The 23,316-nt window shown below is 38.8% G+C and overlaps 1 long non-coding RNA gene across 1 annotated transcript in view; it reads right to left on the bottom strand.

Annotated features, from left to right (window-relative positions):
• LOC149253092 (uncharacterized) overlaps positions 1-23,316 on the bottom strand; it is a 290,552-nt gene that overhangs the window by 152,377 nt on the left and 114,859 nt on the right. The window contains exon 2 of the long non-coding RNA XR_016266121.1: positions 10,020-10,090. This is a non-coding gene — a long non-coding RNA (uncharacterized LOC149253092). The remainder of the gene's footprint in view (positions 1-10,019; positions 10,091-23,316) is intronic.

Below are 23,316 nucleotides of genomic sequence, written 5' to 3'. Positions count from 1 at the left end.
GCCCAATATTCCCAAACTATCCCCGCCCCTCTGCTGCAAAATGATCACTTAGTTCGAATTTCTCAGCTTCCTAACCCTAGAAATTTCGAACTCTAGATCAATTCGTTCTCTTGTTGTGTTCCTGAATGAACCCCAAGCCTCCTTCATATACTTTTCTCGTTGAGATTTCAACAGTCGAGATTAAGTCTCTAATCAACGGCTATAAGATTAAAAACTTGACTTGATCCGCTTTCTAGAACATTCTCACCCAAATTTTGATTAATACCCATTAATACTTTAATTTCCCTAAGTTTAGACTTAGGAACCCCATTAAAAATATTAATTATTTTAATAAAATACAATCGAGGTGGAATTTCACCAAACAATTTATGGGTTCTTTAGAACACATGTGCCTTAGCCTCTCCACCAATTTTCATGGCTAGAGCACATCCGATGCTACCAAAAACTAATAGGTATTCCTCAGGGGATAATTGAGCCAAAGTTGTGAGTGATTTACGGTGGTGGATTTAGGCTTAATTCAGCAGTATCAGTTTTGTGGGGAGTTTTCTGGCCAAATTGAGCTATTTTCATTTGTTGGGGGTCACTGGGGGTTAGTGGATTCATCCCAAACCCTTTCTAGGTTTATTGAGAGGAGTCTCTCACTAATTTTACAAAAATTTTCAACCAATATTCGGGCCTGAAATAATAATTCTTATAGCAGGGTGAATCGCTAGTTAGCTAAGAAATTTGCATCACTTCGTGGGTTTGACTTTGGCTTGGAGATAGGCCAAACCCTTTTTGGGTTTTTTTGGATTTTTGGTGGAGAGCTCAAGATTAATTTGGCAACATTTTCTGAGAACTTTTGGAGGCTCAAATAGGTTTTTCTTCTAGCCAGCGCAGTACATTCAGGAGAAGCCTTTCCTCTGCATCGGAGTAGCATCTTTCTCACCTGGGATTGTTTAGCTTACTTTGGCAAGCCCAAGTGCACACATTTCATGCATTGTACTCACTCCATATAAATAAAATGGCTTAATTTTGGTGCAGTTTCAGTGTAAATTGTGGGTGTTTGATTGTTGTTTAAATATTTCGGTGTTGTATGGTATTTTACTTTATCACTGTTATTTCCTTTTCGGAACATTACAAGCTTTTTCCTCCTTTTACATATAGAGTAGGTGAGGGAGGCTAACATAAAATTACTTATGTCCATACAAATAACCAACAATGAAATCCCACATGGGGCACTCTATACTCAAACAATGTATAAGTGTCAAACTAGGGTTCATCCAAGTCCCAGGATAAAATGTCGTCCAAGCATGTCTCCTAAGGTTCAAGACCCTTCCTCCAATGTGTTGTGCTTTCCACAAGAATTTAGTCCAATGTTCCTCTTCCATAATGATATACAAGTGCCCTCATGAAAGGAACTCCTCTAAATTTGTGCCACATACACTATCATGTACCCAATATTTCTCTCATGTGCACCAATGTGGTCACTAAGCTACAATGCTCCTCCTAAACATGTGTCCAAGTCCACCACCAACCTCCATGAGGTATGCTCCTCAACCAACCATCCTCATTTCAAGTGTCAAAGTTGCAAGGTGTATATCACATGGTCCTAAATTTCTAGGGCTAAATGCCCTCCTCCAACTACTAATGCTCCTCCTCCTAGGTAAGTATATCTCCTAATCAATTAACTCCCCCATTGTCAAGTGTCAAACCCCACATGGTGTGAAACTTCTAGGGTTAAGTGCCTCATCCAAGTGTTAGTGCTCCTCCTTATAGGTAGTTATATCCCTTGATCAAGCAATCAACTCCCTCGTTGTGTGCACCCAATAGGTTCGTCGTCATGCTGATTAGGATAACAACTTCCTAGGTAAGGGCACTATGCTAGCACTCCAACAAAGGTAAAGCATCCACTAAAACATAACCATCAATATGTCCATGAAGCATTGTCAACAAGATAGGAGACATAGTACCTTGATAAAAAGGCGTAAACATATTTGGAGTAACCCTAAAATCTAACAAGGGGTTCCCTCAAAAAAGAGAAAATAGTAAATACTAGAAGGAAGTGAGTCTAAGAGCGCAATTGAATATTCACAAGAGAAAAGCAAAACATGAATAAGGCCTTATGTGAAAAACCTATAATAAGGTCCATGAGATCAAGATATGGGAAAGAGGCTCCCACAATCAAGGTGGGAGCAACTATGAAAATTGTTTATCAAAGATGCCACAAGAAAATTGGTTCACCTTGGAAACATGCGTATTAAGATAATGACAAGAGAATCTATTGCCCAATGAGGACACAACACTGGATCAAGGAATAAGATAAGATAAGATATATATATATATATATATATATATATATATATATATATATATATATATTAGTGATAAAAAAAATGACCACAAAATTAGGCCGATGTATTTCTAGGAACAATAGTATAGACACAAAGTGGGCACACAAAAGCCACTCCTTTTTAAAACAAGAGTAAATCATTTCTAGTCTATAGGAAGCATAGAAGATGAATACAAACGTGTGAATACTACTAAAATACAAATGTGTAAACACTTCTAAAATCCAAGAGTAAAAACTTCTAGAGAAATGCATTGTGTGAGGGTACAACAAATTTCCTCCCACAATCTCATGGATCTAGTGGTAGATATGGGGCTCTTTAATGCATATTGCTTAGTGCCCCTATCTACCATGAACACTACAAAGAAAGATGTAAGCACATTGGTATTGTTAAGTCAAGTGAGTAGGGAGGGAGGGAGATTAAGAGAGAGATCAAAGTTTGACATCATCCCTCATTATGAAGGCCAAGAACCGCTACTTTTGAGATTCAAACAAGGTGAAGAGGGAATTAAGGGACTCCCTAAAAAACACTAATACCAACCACAAAAATCTTTTACTAGATGTCCCAACAAAACATGAAGTGCTCCTCCATCTTTCCATTAAAAATGGAAAATTTTGCAAGATCCTATCAACCCATATGATATGACTATCAATTTTGACCTCAGGCTGATGTAAGCCAACCTAGAACTAGCCAAGCGAGTTTGTATGAGTATAGATGCAATGACGAAACAAGTATGGTAGTCAAACAATGAGGCCATCACTCAACCCCATGAATTTCTCCACATAGAAGGCCATTTGGGATTCAACCCACCCAGGGTGGCTATCCAAATAGACTAAATTCACTTCCTATAAATGTCCTCTCAAATAATCTTATCAACTTCTACTTAGTAGAAAAAAGTTGACCAGGTCCATCAAGAGAATATGTGAAATTGGTAAGGTGGCGCATAAAGATATAGACTATTGTAGAGATTTTCCTCCGCAAACCAACAATCAACCCACCCAAGAGTAATGGTCAAGGATATGGCCTATAAGGAGAAGTACACAAGGTAAGGGTGAAAGAGAAACTAGTTCGATAATGATTTTAATCTAGAAGGCTTGGCCCACAAACTCCCCTTAATGATGAGCTAATGGACAATCCCCTTGCTTCTCACAATGCAGCCAGGTACAAGGATCTAAACTCTCTCCATCATACCCAAATCTAATTCTAGTAGACTAGGTCCCCAAAAATTAAGATTCATACAACATTGTGGACCTAATAATGTTGTCCACGAGGTCCATCTCAGATGATATGTCCTAAAAATTCATTTGAAAGCAAGGGATCCATATCCCTTGTTAATTTGGGGTGGGAGAATCTTCCTCAAACCAAATTTAGGCCTTGCTAACTAAAACCCCAAGTATGTGTAAGTTGTGGTGATCTCAATCTAAACAGCCGAGAACTAGAAGTGGTCATCTAAGAGGACATTCTTCTCATCAGCAAAATAAAAATAAACAAAGGACTAATTAGCGTTTTATAGCCATCTAAACACAAAAACACTATAAATGGAAGAAGGGAATGACTCGTTGAAAAGACTACTTGCAAGGAAATGTCATGGGATTATAGTGGAGAATGCTATAAACATGGTGGTTTCCACCAATACTGGAAGCAAAATGGGTTTACTAGTAAGGTTATTACAACAACTATAAGGAAAGAACAAGATAGAATTATTCAAAAGAATTAACTAGGGTTGCAAAGGGGACCAAGAAGCATCACATACAAAGCTTAAGGGGCAATGGCCAACAACGTTGGGGAATGTGTTGTAGAATATGCAAACTAAGAAACTTATTTCAAGAGAGAGAAAACTAAAAATGGAAGACAAAAATCAAAGAATAGTTGAAGGAATCCTCAAAAAGAGGAATTTTACAATTTCCTTGGCTATTAACAACAATAGGATATTAAACCTTCTATATATTATTCATAAACAAAGGGTGCACCATTGAAATAACAAGAAGTTCAAGGAAAATATCAAGCAACCAACAAGGAATGAGGATTCCTCCACTACACCTCCATGAAGGGTGTGCCCAATGGTTGTAAGAGCTGATGAAAAAGGATGCCAGGTTGCTCTTCTAGATGAATTCATTAGAGTGTTCAAAGAAAAATAAGAGAAACGAAGATAAAGGAATGTGAAAACAAGATAACTAATGAAGGAAGCAGAGCAAAGTAAAGTTGTATAGAGTTCGAAGCTATTAATAGTGACAAGATGATGTGAACCTTCCTGTATAATCCTTGTGAGAAAAGGGTGAAACCTACAATAATAAGAACACTCCATCGTAAAGACTCATAAAATGTAAAATGAAAGAGTGAAAAACAAATTTGGAAAATCTGGCAATTAATGCAATTTAGAAACTTCACCTCATTTACTTGAGTTTTCCAAGATCTAAATCTTATGAACTTTCACCTAGAGGGCTGATCCGAAAAATTAAATTACAGAAGTTATATTTTACTTCACTTTAGGTTAATTTCACCAAGCAATCCATGATAATAAATACCATGAGTGTACCTCAATACCACAACGATACATCTAGGGCACACTTTTCAAGGCATGTAACAGATTTGAAATGTCTTATAACAGCAACAAATCTGCTCCTTTATCTTCCAAATATGTGTTAAATCACTGAACAAATTCAGCTATATGCTATGTCAAATTAACAGAAACAATAAGTGCTGAAATCTACTCAATCATGAAGATAACATAAGCTAAAAATCAAATCTGCAAGTACACTATATTTGGAGTCTGGACTACTAGAAACCTCATATATATGTATATATATATATATGAAGTACAAGTACATACCACAGATTTATCACAAAATTGGTACAAGTCAATCTCTCTATAGTCCAAACCAGAGGGAGGAAAACCCTAACCACCAACTTCCTAGCTACTAATCACTCCCAATTAAAGCTGGTCTCAACACCAAAGATCCTCAACATGCTATCCAGAAAGTCCTCCTTGGCACATACACCAAACTTGTATTACAAAAGCTTTTATTGTCTTTCTTAGGATTTACGAACCTTAGCCATGTTGCATCACACAAGTACCTACCAAGATAATTCTATAGCTAGCCTCCAAATCCTATCCTCCTAGGGTTTCCTTATAAATCCTAGTGTCTTGCTCCCTTCAAGACATATCGAAGGCAATAACAAACATAAAATGGAGATATAATGATGATGAGATCATAATAGCTCTCTCCTACTTTTACATATAGAGTAGGTTAGGGAGGATAACATAAAACAAGGACTTATGTCCATACAAGTAACTAACAAGGCAACCCCACATGGAGTGTTCTATAATAAAAGGATGTACAACTGTCATAGCAGGGTTTATCCAAACCCCCCCATGAAACACGCTCCAAGCATGTCTTCTACGGCTCAATACCCTTCCTCCAAAATGGTGCCCTCCTCTTCCATAGTGGTAGCCAAGTGTCCTCGCTTAATCAATCAACCAACTCTCCCCAATTTTGTGCACTCAATGGATTTGTCATCATGTCGATTAGGGTAAAAACCTCCTAGGTAAGGGCACTATGCTTGCACTCCAACCAAGGTTAAGAGTCAACTCAAATAGAGCCATCCATATGTCCATGAAGCATTGCAAGGGGATAGGAGATGTAGCACTCTTCTAGCAAGATGAAAACACTTTTGGAGTAACCCAAAAAGGTTAAAGGGGGTTCCCTAGCAAAAGAGAAAATACTAAAAGAAAAGTGAGCCTAGGGAAACAAATGAATGTTCACGAGGGAAACAAAACCAGGGACAAGGGCTTACACGGAAACTCCATAACAGGGTCCTTGAGATCAAGATAAATGGAAATAGACTCCCACATTTAAGGTGGGAGAAGACATGAAAATTATATATGCAAAAGCTGCTACAAGAAAATTGGTGCACCTTGGAAATGAGAAAATTGAGGAGAGAAAGGAGCTTTGAAAGAGAAGGAACAAAACTGTATATTGCCTAAGAGGATCCAACATAGAATCAAGATATAAGAAGAAGTATGATTTGTATTAATGTACAAAAATTGACCACAAAAGTAGGTCAATGGGACTTCTAAGTACAACAATGTCAATGCAAAGTAGGAATGCAAAAGACGCTTCTATTAAAATTAAGAGGAAAGAAAATCTAATATATGGGGAGCATAAAAGGTGAATACGAATGTGCAAGTACTACATGTTACAAATGTGAACACACTACTACAAACCAAAAACCAAAATCTCTAGAGAAATGCTCTATGCTATGGTACAAGGAAGGTAGAAATATGGGAAAGATCAAGGCCTAATGGAGCCATCTTAAACTAAATGAACCCTATACTAAAGATATGATTCTCAATTTATGGAGAAAAGATAAGGAAAATGTGTCAACAAACAAACCTTGGAGTTTTTGGTAAAAGTACTCTTATGTATAAAAAAATGGTTACTAGTGAAACAAGCATAATTAACGCTCTAAGAGTCTAATCTACAAGAAACAAACATGCAATCTTGGAACAAAGAAAACAAAACATGTGAAAGGGTGAAATGGCATAGAACAGTCCATGGAATACAAAATTAAATTAAGTCAAGGATTGGAAAGCACAAAAACAAAAAGGCCAACCCAAAGGAAGAAGAACAAGATTTAACATGAAAATTATGAAAAAAGAACATGGATCCACAAAGGAGTGGGTCCATTCGCAGTGAATGAGGCTAAGCCAAGGAAAGTGACCTTGACTATATTATATTCATTAAATGGATGTGGCAAGCACAATAAACCAGGTAATCAAAGACAACACTCTTGGTTGGTGGGGTTTGATCAATGCTCTAAGTGAGAGTGGTATTCACATGAATATTGCGTTAATATAGAAGAGCTAGTAAGAGATAACTAAAAATGAGAAGCCCAATATTCTAAATTAAACTAAGGAGGTTTTCAAAAGAGACAAGAAAGATGGGATAAACCATTACTGAGGTTGGATATGGTTCAAGAAAACATCAGAAGGTAGGGTATCACAGAAGGATAGGTTTTTTTGTACTACATTAAACTCCTACGATAGAAAAAATGTTGCAAAAGGTGAAAGCGTTGTTGAATACCTGTTAGACAAGTGCACACATGTAAACAACAAATAGACCAAGCAAGGATAAGGAATGCACAACCAAAAAAAAAGTTTACATGCAATAAGCAGGTCAAAGATCAACAAGAAGGAAAAGAAAATCAAGCAAATGGCTAAATCTAAATCAGGTGATCAATCGAGGATGTAAGCAATGTTCAAGTTACAAGAATGTAGAGGTAAAGAAAACAAGTAGAAAAGATGAAATAACAGGAGGTTGTGAATCATACCTACACTAACTTTTGTTTGCAAAGCTAACATACAATGTTGATGTTGACTAGTGCAACCTTCAGATGCTGAAATTCTTGGGTAACCTCCTTATAATTGTCCATGGAAAATCTAATAGAGGGGTTAAATAAGGGAAAAGGGGTATATGAGAGGCATCAAAAAGAAAAATATGAGGAATTGGACACTATTGTTAGTAGTATATTGGACAACCAAGGAGTACACTAGACACTATATGACCAATAGTGCTCTTTGTATCCAAACCACTACCAAATGTCCCAGTTTTCCTCACCTTCCACTATCCAAGGAAAAGATGAGTGTGAATATAGTAATATACATCATGGTAAACTTGAGTTCCAATCAAGTAAATAATTTTATCTGTCAAGATAGGAAATTATATCCTCAAGCAACCATGCACCAAATAAATAGCCTTAGGTCCAAAAAGGTTGGACAAGAGGGCCTATAAAAGGTGCACTATGAGTTCATATGGAAACTCTTTTGTGAGAAAACCCTTAAAGCAATAAGTGGAGGCAAAAACAAGAAAAACTCGAGGAAGGAAATCATCAGTGGTCATGTGCATGAGTGTATTTGAGTCTATAAGTTTCAAGTGAGCCTATGAATTGGAAGAAGTGTGGGGGTAAATCAACTAGAAGCATGAGTGAAAAGTGCACTAGTTTACTATCACTAATGAGTCTTTTATCTAACTCTTTGGCTTCACCTAAGACCAATTATCTATGTCCTCTCTTAAGTGTGGGGGTAAATCAACTAGAAGCATGAGTGAAAAGTGCACTAGTTTACTATCACTAATGAGTCTTTTTATCTAACTCTTTGGCTTCACCTAAGACCAATTATCTATGTCCTCTCTTAAGCATAGATTATCATACTTAAAGAGAGTGCATGTGAAAACTCTTTATGATGTCCCAAGGCACTTTCTTATGCATGCTACTACTTTATCATCTTCTTGCTATTTTTTTACCCTTAACATCATCTAGCAAGTTAATTCTAAGTTGAGAACTAGAAAGTTATTCATACTAAAAAGTTTAAAATATAATCTTCAAGCATGGATTAGATGTTTTAGTGAGGCCCACTATCTATGTTTCAATGATATGTCGTTCCCTAGTTTCCTTCTAACCTAGTGCCCCCAACACATCAAGGGATATTTCAAATCCAATTAATTTTTTGAATCACAAGGATGCTGATGACTCATGAACTAACTTGAGTCACTCATAATCCAAGGCTAAGATCAAGCTAAGGCAAAGTTAGGTCAAAAATAGATGGTTTGTTAATCTAGCTTGTTGCAGTTGTGCTTGTTTCAGGAGATTCAATTTCATGCCTCACGTCTTGTTTATGCCATAGTGAAAGAAAAGAAAATGGTGGAATACAAATATAAATGAAAACATCATTGTTTTGGATCAATACAAATATCTGCAAAACAAAATAGTGGAATCTATTTCCTAATCATGGCATCTTTTTAAGCAACTAATAGACAAGATTAAAATAGATATTAACGGACTTCTTCTAGTGATCTCTATAAATCTCTATGAACTAATGGAACATATAAATTTCAAATGTTAAGAACAATGATAATCTCCATAAACTAATAAAATGAATTCAATCCACATTAGAATTCAGTCATAATCATGTCAAAACGAGCTCTATCAAATGACTCTCCCTACCTCTATGGTTAAAGCAATTATTAAAATGCTCTGCATGCCCATTATCTACTAAAGAGCTTCCCATTAGATACCTATTTTTTAGTTATGACAAATTCATAGAAGTTAAAGATAAATGTGTGCAAATTCATAAAGAAAGGAACCTGACTGAAACCGAAACCTAGTCTACAACGTTCACCACTACCTAGAAAAATCTAACATAAAATACGTACATATACCTATAAGAAACAAGAGCATACTCGTTCCTACCTTTCTTGAGGGAACGCTACTGTACCAACAATTAAACACGGGTCACAAACTCTCTGGCGATGTCATTCCGTCTCTGCAGACGGACCAACAGCAACATCGCCTCAATAAAATAAAGAGATAACCATAGCATCGTACAACGCAAAGATTAAGGAATATGTATCCTATATGCCTTTCCAGCAGAGCGACGGCTATATCTTCTGGTACAGTTCATTCCCTGTAAGATACATTCAAAGTGATTTCAGATGGCCATCATTCCTTTAAAAAGCACGGAACATCCAAATATGACAAACAGGCATGGGCCCATGGCAACAGAACCAGACAGTACAATGCAATATGACAAATAGACATGGCAACAGATCGAGTGAGAGTACAATGACAGTGACAGCAGCATAAGTTGCTTTATAATGAAATAAAATTGTATTAAAGATAATTTGGAATTACCTTCCATCCTTGCACGCTTTTGGTCGTGTGCCTTTACTTGCCTTCATCGCTAGCCGACCATCCAACCAGACCTGAAGTGCGCACCAATCCATCAGTAAAAATCCCCGGAGTAGGTACTAGGGACCATCAAAAACCCATTCCCTTCCATCAAAGAACAAATCACATATCAGTACATCAATAAAACCTGAGGCTTTGTGAATTTTATAAAATTGTTTTTACAATAACATTCTATAAAATTAGGCTTTGTGATCATAAAGAATTAAGAAAGTCTTTATGTATAAATTACATAAGGGAGTTAGTAAATTAATATCATAATTTAAATATTATTTTTCAAGCTAGTTACACAAGACATCACTCATACTTTAATTAGATGCAGAAGTGTGGGCAAACAAAGAAAACCATTGTTCCCATATAACATACTAAGACATCTTGACAACAATGATAACGATACAAGGATAGGAAAAAAAATGATTTTTTCTCTTTTAATTTCATAATATTTTTTGAGAAACATCTACTCTAATTTAAATTTAAATACCAAAATACCAAAAGGGAGATTAATTCATTATCAAAATGAAGTGTGTGAATTTTATAAAATTGTTTTTACAATAACATTCTATAAAATTAGGCTTTGTGATCATAAAGAATTAAGAAAGTCTTTATGTATAAATTACATAAAGGAGTTAGTAAATTAATATCATAATTTAAATATTATTTTTCAAGCTAGTTAGACAAGACATCACTCATACTTTAATTAGATGCAGAAGTGTGGGCAAACAAAGAAAACCATTGTTCCCATATAACATACTAAGACATCTTGACAACAATGATAACGATACAAGGATAGGAAATTTAGGCATAGCCTATTCAAAAATGAAGAGCCAAGCACCATGCGAGGCTATTAATCTAATATGATAACTAGAGATAGGGAACCGGGGTTGCCTTAAGGTCGATCCTTTGCTGGAGCATTGATAACCGCTAGAATTTGAGGCTACGAATCTAATCTAGAGTTGGAATACCACACCACATAGCGCTCCACCTGTGTTAATCTAGGTAGCCACGATATCATACAAATTGTATCTAACATCCTGGGTATCCATTTAATCTCCTCTTGTCGTGCAAATAACTTATAGCTGTCAACTTGCTTGTCATGGATGACCAAGATTTATAGTTGACGATGCACAGCCACTCAATGAAGAAAATGAAGCCTTTTTTTGCAAAATTTTCCAGGATATGGAGTCCACTTGAAGGTGTTGCAGTTGATTTCAGAATCAGAAAAGTATCTTTGATTCACAAATTCTTTAGCTTCCAAGTGAAGAATCTCGTTCCTCACTTTAGGGGGGACAAAATCAAAATGATAAGCCATGGAGTGTCATCCAAAGAGATGGTGATGCCAAGAGAAGGATGAACCTATGAATCCACCTAGGTGACTCGGTAGACATTGTTTGAGAGCCATGAGATAGTAGGGATAAAGTGTATAAAAAGGTGTAGGTCAGTCGACTAGAAGACAACTATGATGGACAAGCAATATTACGGGAGTGTGGAGACTGAAGGAAATGAGGGTATCATCAACCATAGACACGAAGAGCGACCCAAAATGAATTACTAGGTAGGATGTCTTTTCAACCTGAATTTGAAGAAGAGAATGACGGATTGTAACTAGGAAACACAAATTTGTGAAGACCCGACCTATAATATTATTAAAACCATATTGAAAATGTGCTTGAATCCCAGACACCGGATACCAATACAAGGCAACTAAATGATATTCCCATAGAGTCAACAATTTGGGTGGACGCAATGTGTAACATAGTGACCAGCTCAAAGGAGGGACTTGTCATTGTGTTATCGAGAAACAAAACAAAGAACATGGGCACCTACAATAACTAGATAGCACTGGAAATCTACCACTCTCGGATGAGGTCCATATGTTTATAAAGGAAGACGAACAAGAGAGGATTAAACAGGCAGGAAAGAAGGCGTGATTGAGCAAAAACCAAAGAAGGATAAGTGTGTGTTAGGGAAAGCATGTTAACACCCACATTAAAAACCCAATTCATGTGCACTCTACCCTGAGACGAATCCATGACTAGTTGCGGCGACCTAAAACTGCAAACAAAAGGAATGTCGAAGTGAGACTCCTCTCCCACCATGTGTCCGCATTTAAATTGATTTGACGATGGTGAATACATTTGAGCGTGAGGGCGATGTGGACGCCACACAATGTTGAGGTCAAGACAGGTGAAGATGTTAGCGCTCATCCCCAAGTGCACCTTTGTTTTCACCAATGACATTTCCCGCATGCTAATCATGGTAACTAGCGCGCTTTGAACCTTTGGCTGCCACCCCTATTGTGGATGCTTCCTTCTGCTTGTGACTGATCGTGTTGTAAGCACTGTTTGATTTGATGAATGCCCTCAATGGGATCTGCATTTGACTATGATTCATCGAAGGACAAGCACTAAGAGTCGCTGCTCCAATTAGCTAATATGTTCACCACCCTATTTCCTTCCTGTCGTGTTTGGTGTAGAAGAATATACTTTGGTGTAGAAGAATATACTGAAAGGAAGGAAGCATTATTTTAATACTCATAATTACCTCATGCAGTTGCTAACTATGACTTAACTTGTCCTCTGGTTGGCCATGTAATATTTTTTGTAGACATTATATGACAATTTGAGAGTCGTCATGTACTTGTAGCAGTCTATACCCTTCTCGAACCGCAATTTTCAGGCATTTCTTTAGGCCAAGAAATTTTGGCATATTATTTGTTGTAACACCGCAAGAGAAAGTGTATATGTGCAGTGGCGCAAAATTCTCATTGCAAAAGATGCCTCCATAACTAGATGATCCTGGGTTCCCCTTTGATGCTCCTTCAAAGCCTAATATCTTAAAACCTTATCGAGGAGGTGTGAAAATATTGGTGCCATGATGCTTCAATCCGAGCGACAAAGAGGAAAAAGAGATGAACATGGAGCAATGTAGGTCCAAGTTTTTAAAAATGTAATCCTTTGTCTCAATAATTGACTAATCATCCTTTGTAAAAGAGGTTGTAACAATCATTTCTCGTATGTTTCTGATAATTAGCTCTTATAAACTAACAACATCCCTCTTTTTTGTATCAAACACACTAAAATTTTGTTCTTTCCACAGATTCTATAAGAAAAATCCACAGGCCAATCGCTAGGCTCGTAAGGCAATTCGATTCTTAAAAATCTTTTAAAAGCACTAATTTAATAGATTTGTAACTGTTTCGGACTAAGGCAGGGGGCATCGAAAGATTTTTTGGCTAATGTCCCAAGCACGACGCACAAAGGTGCAATTCATACAAATGTGTTGTGTTGTCGGCATAAGGAACAAGCCGATAGTCCCTCATAGCCTTTTCTTTGTAAGCATTCCCATGTAAAGGTGCGTCCTTGTGCAAGCAACCAAAGAAAAGTAGCAAGTATTGGCGAGCATTTGTTGTCCCACTATTTCTTCCAAAAAATTGCATTGTCATCTGTTTGAAGACTTGCTAGTATGCCATATGCTTCTTTCAACAAAAATGTGTCTCATGATTGATGTCCTCATAGTAAAATATATTGATGCTAAGAGACTCTGATATGCCTATTATATAGTAATTCTTTAAATTCCTTCTAGGGATAGTTATCATGATTGTGTGGCGAGTCATCTCTATCCTTCCACACCCTCCATTCTTGATTCTCCTTGATAAGTTTCCAAAAATCTACCAACCTATGAGCTACAAGGATTTTGGAGAGGGTTTGTATGCGTTGAAACTGTTGATACTCTTCTAAAGACGAGAGTTGTTGCCAAGAATCCTCTAAGAACGTCGCAATTGTGTCATCTTTGATGTCCCAAAAAGCATGGTTGTTAATGAGATCTTTACCTTCAATAGCCCAGTTCCATATAGTGGACCCTGTTAGTGTCGGTCATGATGCCCTCCATCAGTGATCAAAAAATCTCTTTGCATATGCATAAGTAGGTGTCTCATCAATGTCAGTTTTGCATTCCATTAGGCATGCCATAAAACTGATGGAGGAGCTGGTCCTTGTTCCCTTCTTGGCTTTGCTGGATCGGGTCATATCCGTTAATGAACTTGTGTCACACTTGTTTTGTTTTGTCTTGAAGTCCAAAGCCTTAGGTCTAGGGTTTCAGTCAAATGTCATTGCAAGATCATGAGTCAGAGGTCCATGAGTCCCCAGCAAGCCAGAAGGAGGTATGTAAATATGTTTCATTGATATTTTTCATCATGTACAACTTTTTTATACCTTGGATTTAAAAACCCTGTTTTTAAAGCCAAGGTCATGTCAATTTTGTAAAGCAATAAGGAAATTTCAAAAATTCTTCAAAATGCCGGCAATAACCCTGGTCTCCTCCCTAGAATCCATCAAATGGTCTACCTGCAAAAAGAACGGAGCTAAAACACCCAAAAGATCAAATTCAAAACAAAGGAAAATTCAAAACAGTGTTAAAAGAAAGTGTCAAGGCAAAACATTAGAAAGTGGGTTTGGTAAGTAAATTTTTTTTAAATTGAGCTTATAAATAGTCAAATTCCCTCTCAATACCCTCATTGTGCATCCAAAGAGCTTGCAAGAAGAAGTGAGAGGGTGAAGAGGCGAAAGGAGGCAAAGTGCAGAGAAATTGAACCAATTTCAGGTGCGCTACCCGTCAGAGGTTGTGCACTACGTGTTGGGCTGTGCGCTACCCGTCAGGCGCCTCCCAGCAGTGGTAATTTGTAACGGGCGCTACGTGTCAGGTTGTGCGCTACCCGTTGAGTGCCCTGCGCTACTCGTCAAGCTGTTAACACCAAAACCGCCCCAAATTTTGTCTAATCGCCCTCTAAGTTGCAAAATCGACCGAGGTAGGGTCTATACACTTGATGAATTGATGAATGGTGAATGATGAGCTTTCATTTATATGTTTTATCACTAAGAACGCAAAGAAAATAGATTTTGGTGATTGCTTGTCAATGTAGGCATAATGCTAGGGTTTGGTGTTTTCTTTTCAAGGTTTTAATTTCCCATTTATGCTCCCTCCATGTTTCCCCATTGATTTCACAATTGTCATCATATGTCTCTATCTTATCTTATTTGCAAAGAATATGAAATTTTCCTCCTTCCAAGTATCAAACCCTACCCCTCCATAAACACATTCCCAAAACCCTAAATACCCTCCATTGTGATGTAAAAACACACACAACAAAAAGAACAAAATGCTATGAAAGAAAAACAAAATGATTATGTAAAAAAAAAAAAAAAGCAATATGATGATAAAATGCCAAAACAAAAAATAAAGAAAATGTGGCTGTGTATATAAACAAAAGCAAAGGAAATATTGCTATGTATATTTGATCAAAACTAATGTTGTTGTGGTCCTAAAAAGAAAAAACCATGTTTTCCCTTTTATCCCCTAATATCCTTGTCAATAAAACCCCTTTTCCCTTTTGACAAAATGTCAATGAAGCCCTTTTCCCCTAGCCTCAAATGTACATGAACCCCTTTGAAAAAACAGAGTGTGCCTTATGATGTACATTGAAAGACAGAAATCAAATGAGCGAGTTATCTATGTTGTCCCATTCCCCTGTTGAGCATACATGTCATTTCCCTTGGTTATTATTATCCATGTTACCCTAATAAAAACATTTCTTTGCAAATGATTTCCCGCTGATTAAGATGAGATTATATGTTTGACAGTTTGTGAATTGTCCCTTGAAAATTCCTTGTTTTCATATGTTTCCCTTTCCTTGTTAAAAAAAAATCCCCTCCCCTAACATTTCCTTCATGATTTTTTCCCCTTGAAAACAGCATACAACTCAGCATTTTTGCAGGCAAGGGCAGCAATTTACTTTGTCTATTTTCTTCACTTTGCTCAAAAGAACCATGTCAACCACCGAGACCTATGAGCAAGGTGATGACCAGTCTTCTTCTACAGAGGTTGAGGTACAGCGGAGGCCTCGTAGGGGGGGCAAAGGTGGTCGTCCTAAGAGAGAGGAACCCACCTCATTGGCAGAATTGCAGGCCTGTCCTTTGGCAGTGAGTTGCTTTCGGTATATGTCATGTTTTAAGTTTTGCGAGAGGCTTGCTCAGATCCAGCACCACAGGGAGTTGGCCCGATTATTTGTTTTGCACCTTCATGATGGGTAGGTCACTCTAGCAGGTGTCAACTTTGTGTTGTCTCCGGAAGTGATTTCAGAGGCTACTGGGATACCAAATGTGGGTGAGGTGTTGCCCAAGCGCAAAGTGTTGGATTATGTTCATTTTGAGCCATATGTCATGCCAGCCTTCATGAGACACTTGTCGGGGGTTTTTCCTTTCAGATTTCTCCGGGGGGAGTATGCTCCGATCTTGAGACTCATCATGCGTTACTTTACATGTGAGGGCAGGTTTTCACTGGTGTACTCTTATCACATCCGTCTGTTGATGCACTTCACCCGAGTGAGGATGATGAACATCCCAGTTTTCTTCTTCCAGAATATTCAGAGGATGGTGCCTATATTACAGAGGAAGACCCCAGCCCAGCAGTTTACGAGTTTATATCACTTTGGTCTCATCCAGCTCATTGTTTCCCATCAGCTGAGCCAGCAGGGCATTCCATGGGAAGAGTTCATCTCTCATGAATTCTTCACAGCGCCACCACAGCCACAGCTTGAGCCAGAGGTCATTTATGAGGAGGGAGGTCCATCTCACTAGCCAGAGATCACTGTTCCGAGACATGTAGCTTCCTCACCTCGGGTCACCTATCAGAAAGGCCCAAGGGCCTTGTTTGCAGCAGCTCGGCGAGTACTTTCTCCACAACAGGTGGAAGGGGTCTCTCCTTCATCTTCAGATCAGCGAATGTTATCTCCACATCAGGTGGAAGGGGCCTCGCTTTCTTCATCAGCACAGGAACTGCAGAGGGGCAAAGAGCCAATGATTCATGAGGATCCAGTGATTGATCTCGAGGCCAGTTCTCCTAGCCAAGAGGCGAGGGAGATCATTCAGCATCTTAGGGCTGAAAATGATGTTTTACAGAGGAGACTTGAGGGTGCCCAATGGACCATCACCTACCTGGAGCAGCGGAACAAACAGTTAGAGGAGGAGAAAGTACTTGATGAGTTATGGAGGATTCGTACTGACCGAGTCCTGAACCGAAGAAGACCCGGTGATCTATTGCCTGCTGAGAGAGAATCCATGCTCATCCGGGTCAATGCACACTTGGAGAGGCTGTTGGCTAAGGCCAACCAAGAGAAGAAGCTGCTGAGAAACATGAAAAATCATTATTGGGCAAGGATGCATGTTTGCAAGGCGAAGATGAAAATATTCCAAAGAAGGTTGACCGAAGTTCTTGGGAAGAAGAAGAAGGCCAACCCACTCCGTATCTTGGTCGAGGCTTTTCTCACTCACCATGATACTCATTAGCCTCTTCCTAGCAGCTAGCACAAGAAATTTTGAAAGTTTTGAGGTATTTTTGGCATTTTTGGGAAATTGACAGGTTTTGGCCTTTTAACGGGTAGCGCCCCGTGCGCTACACTACATGGGGGCAACTCAGAACGGGAAAAACTCAGCATTTTTGGAATTGTCATGCAAAGTTACACCTACCTATGGATGGACTTCAGTTTTTATGGAGATTTGGGCCTCCAAAAGGTCAAAACACACGCAAATTTTGACTTTCTGCCTCTATTTTGAGTTGCAGAAAGCTGTCTTGGGAGAATTGAGTTTTGAGGGGTCAAATGAACTCCAAATTCAAAAATGCCGGTGGGGTTGGAAAGACGACTCACAGACCTTTCCAATGAGCTAGCGTGCACCTGATTTGGACACCGGGAAGGCCCTCAAACAGGCTTCTCAATGTGCGCTACCCGTCAGGCACATGTGCGCTGCATGTCAAGGAATTTTGCCTATTTTGACCAGTTCGGCCAGAAAAACACTGTTTTCACTTGGTTTAATGTTTTGGGCATGTAAATCATGGATTTTTATGTAACTTTCATGGCTCTAAGATACTTTTACTCTCCTTGATCACTTCTAGAAGTTTCTTGAATGTAAATGGTAAATATTTAATGCATGGATAGGTTTCCTAAGTTTTAGAGGCAAGTTGTTTTGACTGCCTATTATCTAGTGCTTAGTTTGGAATTAGTTGAAACAGCTCCTAGGAAGCTGAGCTCGACCCCTAGAGGTGGGGAAAGGAGTTAGATCATCTATATTATGCCTTCTCTTGCTCATTTTCATGGTTGGACTCTTGAGGGAGAAGCTCCTATTGTATATTTTACTTGTATCTCTGCAATTTGAGTAAAAGGGAAGACCAGGGTTTTGCAGACATCATTGGGATTCTTGTGGACTCTTGTCTTGATGGTGTGTTCTCTTATTGTAATTGTAAGTGTGTTTATGTGTTCCATCTCTTTCTTTACTGCATCTTATTAAACAAATGAAGTGATAAAGTTGAATTCATGCTTGCCATGCTCAACTTTCAAATTTGTTTAATGTTTATGTTTTCCAATGTCTAGAGAGGATTCAAAGTCATTGTTTGCCCTCTTTAGCTTCTCTTTTTTCTTCTTTGATCATCCATCTCAGCTAAAGGCATCAGCACAAACTCCTACCTTGCCCCAAAGACCCACCTGCAAAAACTGAGCTCAATCCCCGCACCCTGAATTGCACTCCCTCCAATTGCCACCAAAACACCAAAAACTTTAAATCAACCCTCCTTATCTGTTTACTAGCCTAATATCAGTGTTAACTTTGATTGGTCATCTTACCTCATTGAAAATTTGCCGAGATAGACCGGAGAGAGCCTTCTCATACCCCGTAGGGCTAGCTACGAGGTGAAATGGTTTGATGTGGCCTTGAAGGTTTACCTTCCTCAGCCTAGGGTGAAATCTCAAGTGCTAACATACTGGCGACCATACTGGGGAGAACAAATTGATTGTTTGCTTATTGGTGTGTTTAATTCATAAGCTTAGACGGAGCCTGAAGATACGCCAGGTAGCCTTCGAAAACGCTCTTGTTTTACATCAGCGTTAGTAGATAAACGCTGCTTCAGTCAATCTCCGTGAGCTAGTGAAGGTAACATGGCAATCTGCGCTTTTAACCCAGTTTGTTTATAAACCCTGAACTTTCGGGTGATTGAGTTGAGAGTTTTATAGGTTGATTGGTTTTTCGTTCCTTGATTTCCAAACTGGCTTCTAATTCTAGCCGCATACTGAAATCTCATTCATGCCCAGCTATTTTTGAGTATCTTGAAGATCTTGATTTCGACGAAAGCTTCGAGTTGTCCTTGTTCAAGACTAAATCTGAAAGTGCACTTGCTACTCTAGTTCCTAATCCTGATTTTGCAGCTGCTATTGAATTTGAGAGGCATAATAAATTAGTTGAAAATTTCATTTTGAGGAATCTCCAGACACGTGTACAAGCTACAACTCTTGCTGATTTCCTTGAAAATATCTCTGGTCATATTGGATCTTCTATCACGGCGCATGAACAGGCAAATCCCCCTTATATTGCTATCACTCCCATAGTTACTCATCCCCCATCTACAGTTGTTTCACCTTCGGCTTCACACACTGCTTCTCCTCCGCCTACTCCTCATACTGCCACACCTACTCCGCCTGCTACTCCAAGACCTACATTACCAAGAAAAATGGCAGCCCGGTTTGCTCCACTTGTATTGCCTGCTAATCTTCATGATATGCCTGCTGATTACCAAAGTAAAATTCCCATGTTTGATGGCACTCCACAATGTATTACAGCACAGCAACATATCGATAAAATGTCCACTTTCTTTGATCTATATGAGTTAGATGAAGAAGATGTTACCATGCGGTTGTTCGTGCAAACATTTGCCGGAGAAGTAAGAAAATGGTTTAGAGGGTTGGCAGCTAACAGCATCACCACCTTGGAAGCACTTGAGAATCAATTCTTGGATCGATGGGAAATAAGAAAAGACCCGCTGCAAATCAATGCCGAATACAATAACCTCAAGCGCAATCCGGGTGAGTCAGTTCAAGATTATATAATCAGATTCAATTCAGTGTATAATGCTATTCCCGATGATTTGAGGCCATCTAGAAAATCAGCACTTCTCAAATTCCCGAATGGTTTTGATCCGGAGATGGCTTATTCACTAAGGGACCGAGATCCCCCTACCTTGGAGGATATGCAGAAAATTGCAGTCAGTGTTGAGGCAAATTTGAATGACAAGAGAGCAAGGATGAAGGCAAAAAAGCGAGTTACAATCAAGGAGGAAGCATCCACATCAAATCAGGTTCTTCAGTCAGTTGAACAGGTGAAGAGGTTACTTGAAAGGGTCACAATTGACAAGCCGGAACCTCAAATTCGTAACCCAAATTTCAGAGGTCAGCAGCAACAATATAGGATCAAGCAGCGTGAAACAAAGGCACAAGACACGGCAGTTCAGCAGCAAATCAAGCCACCTTTTCAGCAGAATTTTGTTAGTCAAGACTCTGAAGATGAGGGTGACAATGTTGGTGAGGAAAATCATTTTTTCACCCCTGATGATATGCCTACATATATCACGGAAGAAGATGAGTTGGTGAGTAATTCCGTCTTTCCCCAAGATGAGCATTATATTTTGTCAAGTGATACAATGCTTGAAGAAGAAACTGAAGAATATCAAAGAGGGTACTTGAATGCATTATCAGCTCAGCAAGGACAGCAAAGGCAATTGAGAGGTCGGACTATTCCTATAAACCCTTTGCAGAAAAAGAAAGATATTGCAGCAAAGAATGACTCTGTTTCATCAAAAGGAAAAGACATAGTCGGTTCTTCAACAAATCCATCATCATCAGCAGCAAAGATGGATCAGCCATCAAATGCACCAAAGGATAAAACTGAAAAAAGAGATAATCCGGCAAAAGAAGGTGAGAAGCTTCCAGTTTTCAGTTTGGAAAATGAGATTGCAAAGTTGAAGATATCCATTCCTTTGACAGAGGCCATGAGGAACACCACTTATCGAAGCCAAATCTCCAAGTTGCTGAATTTTGACCCAATGCTAGACATGGTAAATGTACAAGATGATCAGCCGGAGTTAATCTTTGGGCCAGCTTTGAATGGTGAGTCTCCTGAGAGTGATATTCCTCCCTTTTATATCAGTTTGCGTCTGCATGAGTTTGTGTTGCATAATGCCATGTTTGACTCGGGAGCTTCACATAATTTGATGCCGAAAACCATCATGGAGAAGCTGGGGCTTGATATCACTAGGAAATATCATGATTTGTATTCATTTGATTCCAGCCGGGTAAGATGTATTGGCTTGATCAAAGACTTGGTGGTGAGTCTAGATCAAATTCCAGCAAAGAATGTTTTGATGGATGTGGTAGTGGCGGACATTCCTCCACGATTTGGCATGTTGTTGTCGAGGTCATGGGGAGCCAAACTCAAAGGTACAATTCAGCTTTATTTTTCATATGCTTCAATTCCAGTTTTCGGTCAAATGAGGAAGCTATATCGGGAACAGAAGATGAAATACATGATCACTAGTAAGGAAAAGCCCGTGAATCATCCTGTAAATTATGTACAAACAGATTTAGAATCTTTTGTTTTGTTTGCGGAAAATTTCAATGAGATAGATAGTCAGTTAGTTCAGGTAGAAGATATCCCAGGCATTGCAGAAAATTTCAGAGAAGTATTGAGAACGGAAAGTGAAGAAAGGACTGTTGTCATAAGGTCAATCGCTGAAACAAATGGGCAGCAAATCATGACTTCAACAACATCAGATTTTCAGCACCTTGAAGATGATGAAGAGGGTCTTTGGACTATGGATTTTGATGGTGCAGTGGGCAGCGATGGCGCTGGTATCGGTGTGTGGATTCGAAGTCCATTCTCAGCCCAAGATCGAGTTCCAAGCAAGGTACGGGTATGTTCTTATAAATTAGCATTTGATTGCTCGAATAATGAGGCAGAATATGAAGCTCTTATCGCTGGTTTGAAAATCCTTCTGAAGTTAAAGGCAAAGAAAATAGCAGTATATGGTGACTCCGAACTAGTTATCAAACAAGTGAAAGGTGAATTTCAGGCCAAACACCCTCGCATGAGAGCTTATAGAAATGTTGTTTTAGATATCCTGAAAAGATTTTCTGAACATACTTTGACATGTGTGCCCCGGATTCAAAATGGTGTTGCAGATGCATTGGCTAAGGTGGCAAGTAATCTGAAAATACCAATGAATTCAAGCAACAAGTTCGAAATCTATGTGAAGCATCGTCCTACAATCCCGGATAATCAAAGGTGTTGGCAAGTCTTCCAAGATGACGAAGAAATCAAAGACTTTTTACATGGAGAAGGTAAATTTGAAGAAATCTCAATAGATCTGGAGCCTGAAGGAGTGAATCAAATGGATGTTTTGCAGCTGAAAGACAATTATATTCCTAAGGGGTTAATTCCTTTAGAGGAACTTTTTGATCAAGATGATGTGGCCCGCAAGCCAACTTTGATGCCAACAGACGCAGGTGTGGAAGATGTGAATCTTGGGACAACCGACAATCCAAAGATGGTGAAGTTATCAAAAGCATTGCCGCCCAAGGTAAAGAATCAATACATTAGATTATTGTCATCGTTTTCTAATGTGTTTGCTTGGGATTATTCAGATTTAAAGACCTATGATACAAGCATTATTCAACACACAATTCCCATAAAGCCAAATCAAAAGCCTTTTCGACAAAAGTTGCGGAGAATTAATCCTAAGTTGCTGCCATTGATCGAGAAGGAAGTCAATAGGCTCTACAAGTCTGGAATTATAGTCCCTATTCGCTTTTCTGATTGGATCTCCAATCTAGTGCCTGTGAGAAAGAAGACCGGTGAAATACGCTTGTGCATAGACTTCAGAAATTTGAACAAAGTATCTCTCAAGGACAACTATCCGCTACCCAAAATGGACCACATATTGCAGCGGGTAGTGGGCGCTTCAAGGATGTCATTGCTAGATGGATACTCCGGCTACAATCAGATTTTAGTGCACGAAGATGATCGTGATAAGACAGCCTTCACTACACCTTGGGGAACATTTCACTATGCCAAAATGCCGTTTGGATTGAAGAATGTCGGTGCTACATTTCAGCGGGCAATGGACATGGCCTTTGCCAATGAAAAGGATGTATTCTTAGTTGTTTATCTTGATGATCTAACCGTGTTTTCCAAATCAGATGAAGAGCATTTGTTTCATTTGACTAAAGTGTTCCAAAAATGCAGAAAATATGGCATTTCCTTGAATCCGAAAAAGAGTCTTTTTGCCATGAGTGAAGGCAAGTTGCTGGGACATATCATTTCCAAAGATGGTATTCGAATCGATCCTGCATGGGTGGAAGCAATTCAGCAGC

The sequence above is a fragment of the Pinus tabuliformis genome, chromosome 7 (genome assembly GCF_031772625.1).
Source record: "Pinus tabuliformis cultivar Carrire ecotype Pingquan chromosome 7, CPIR1, whole genome shotgun sequence".
NCBI lineage: Eukaryota > Viridiplantae > Streptophyta > Pinopsida > Pinales > Pinaceae > Pinus > Pinus tabuliformis.
This window is presented reverse-complemented; position numbering and strand designations above follow the sequence as displayed.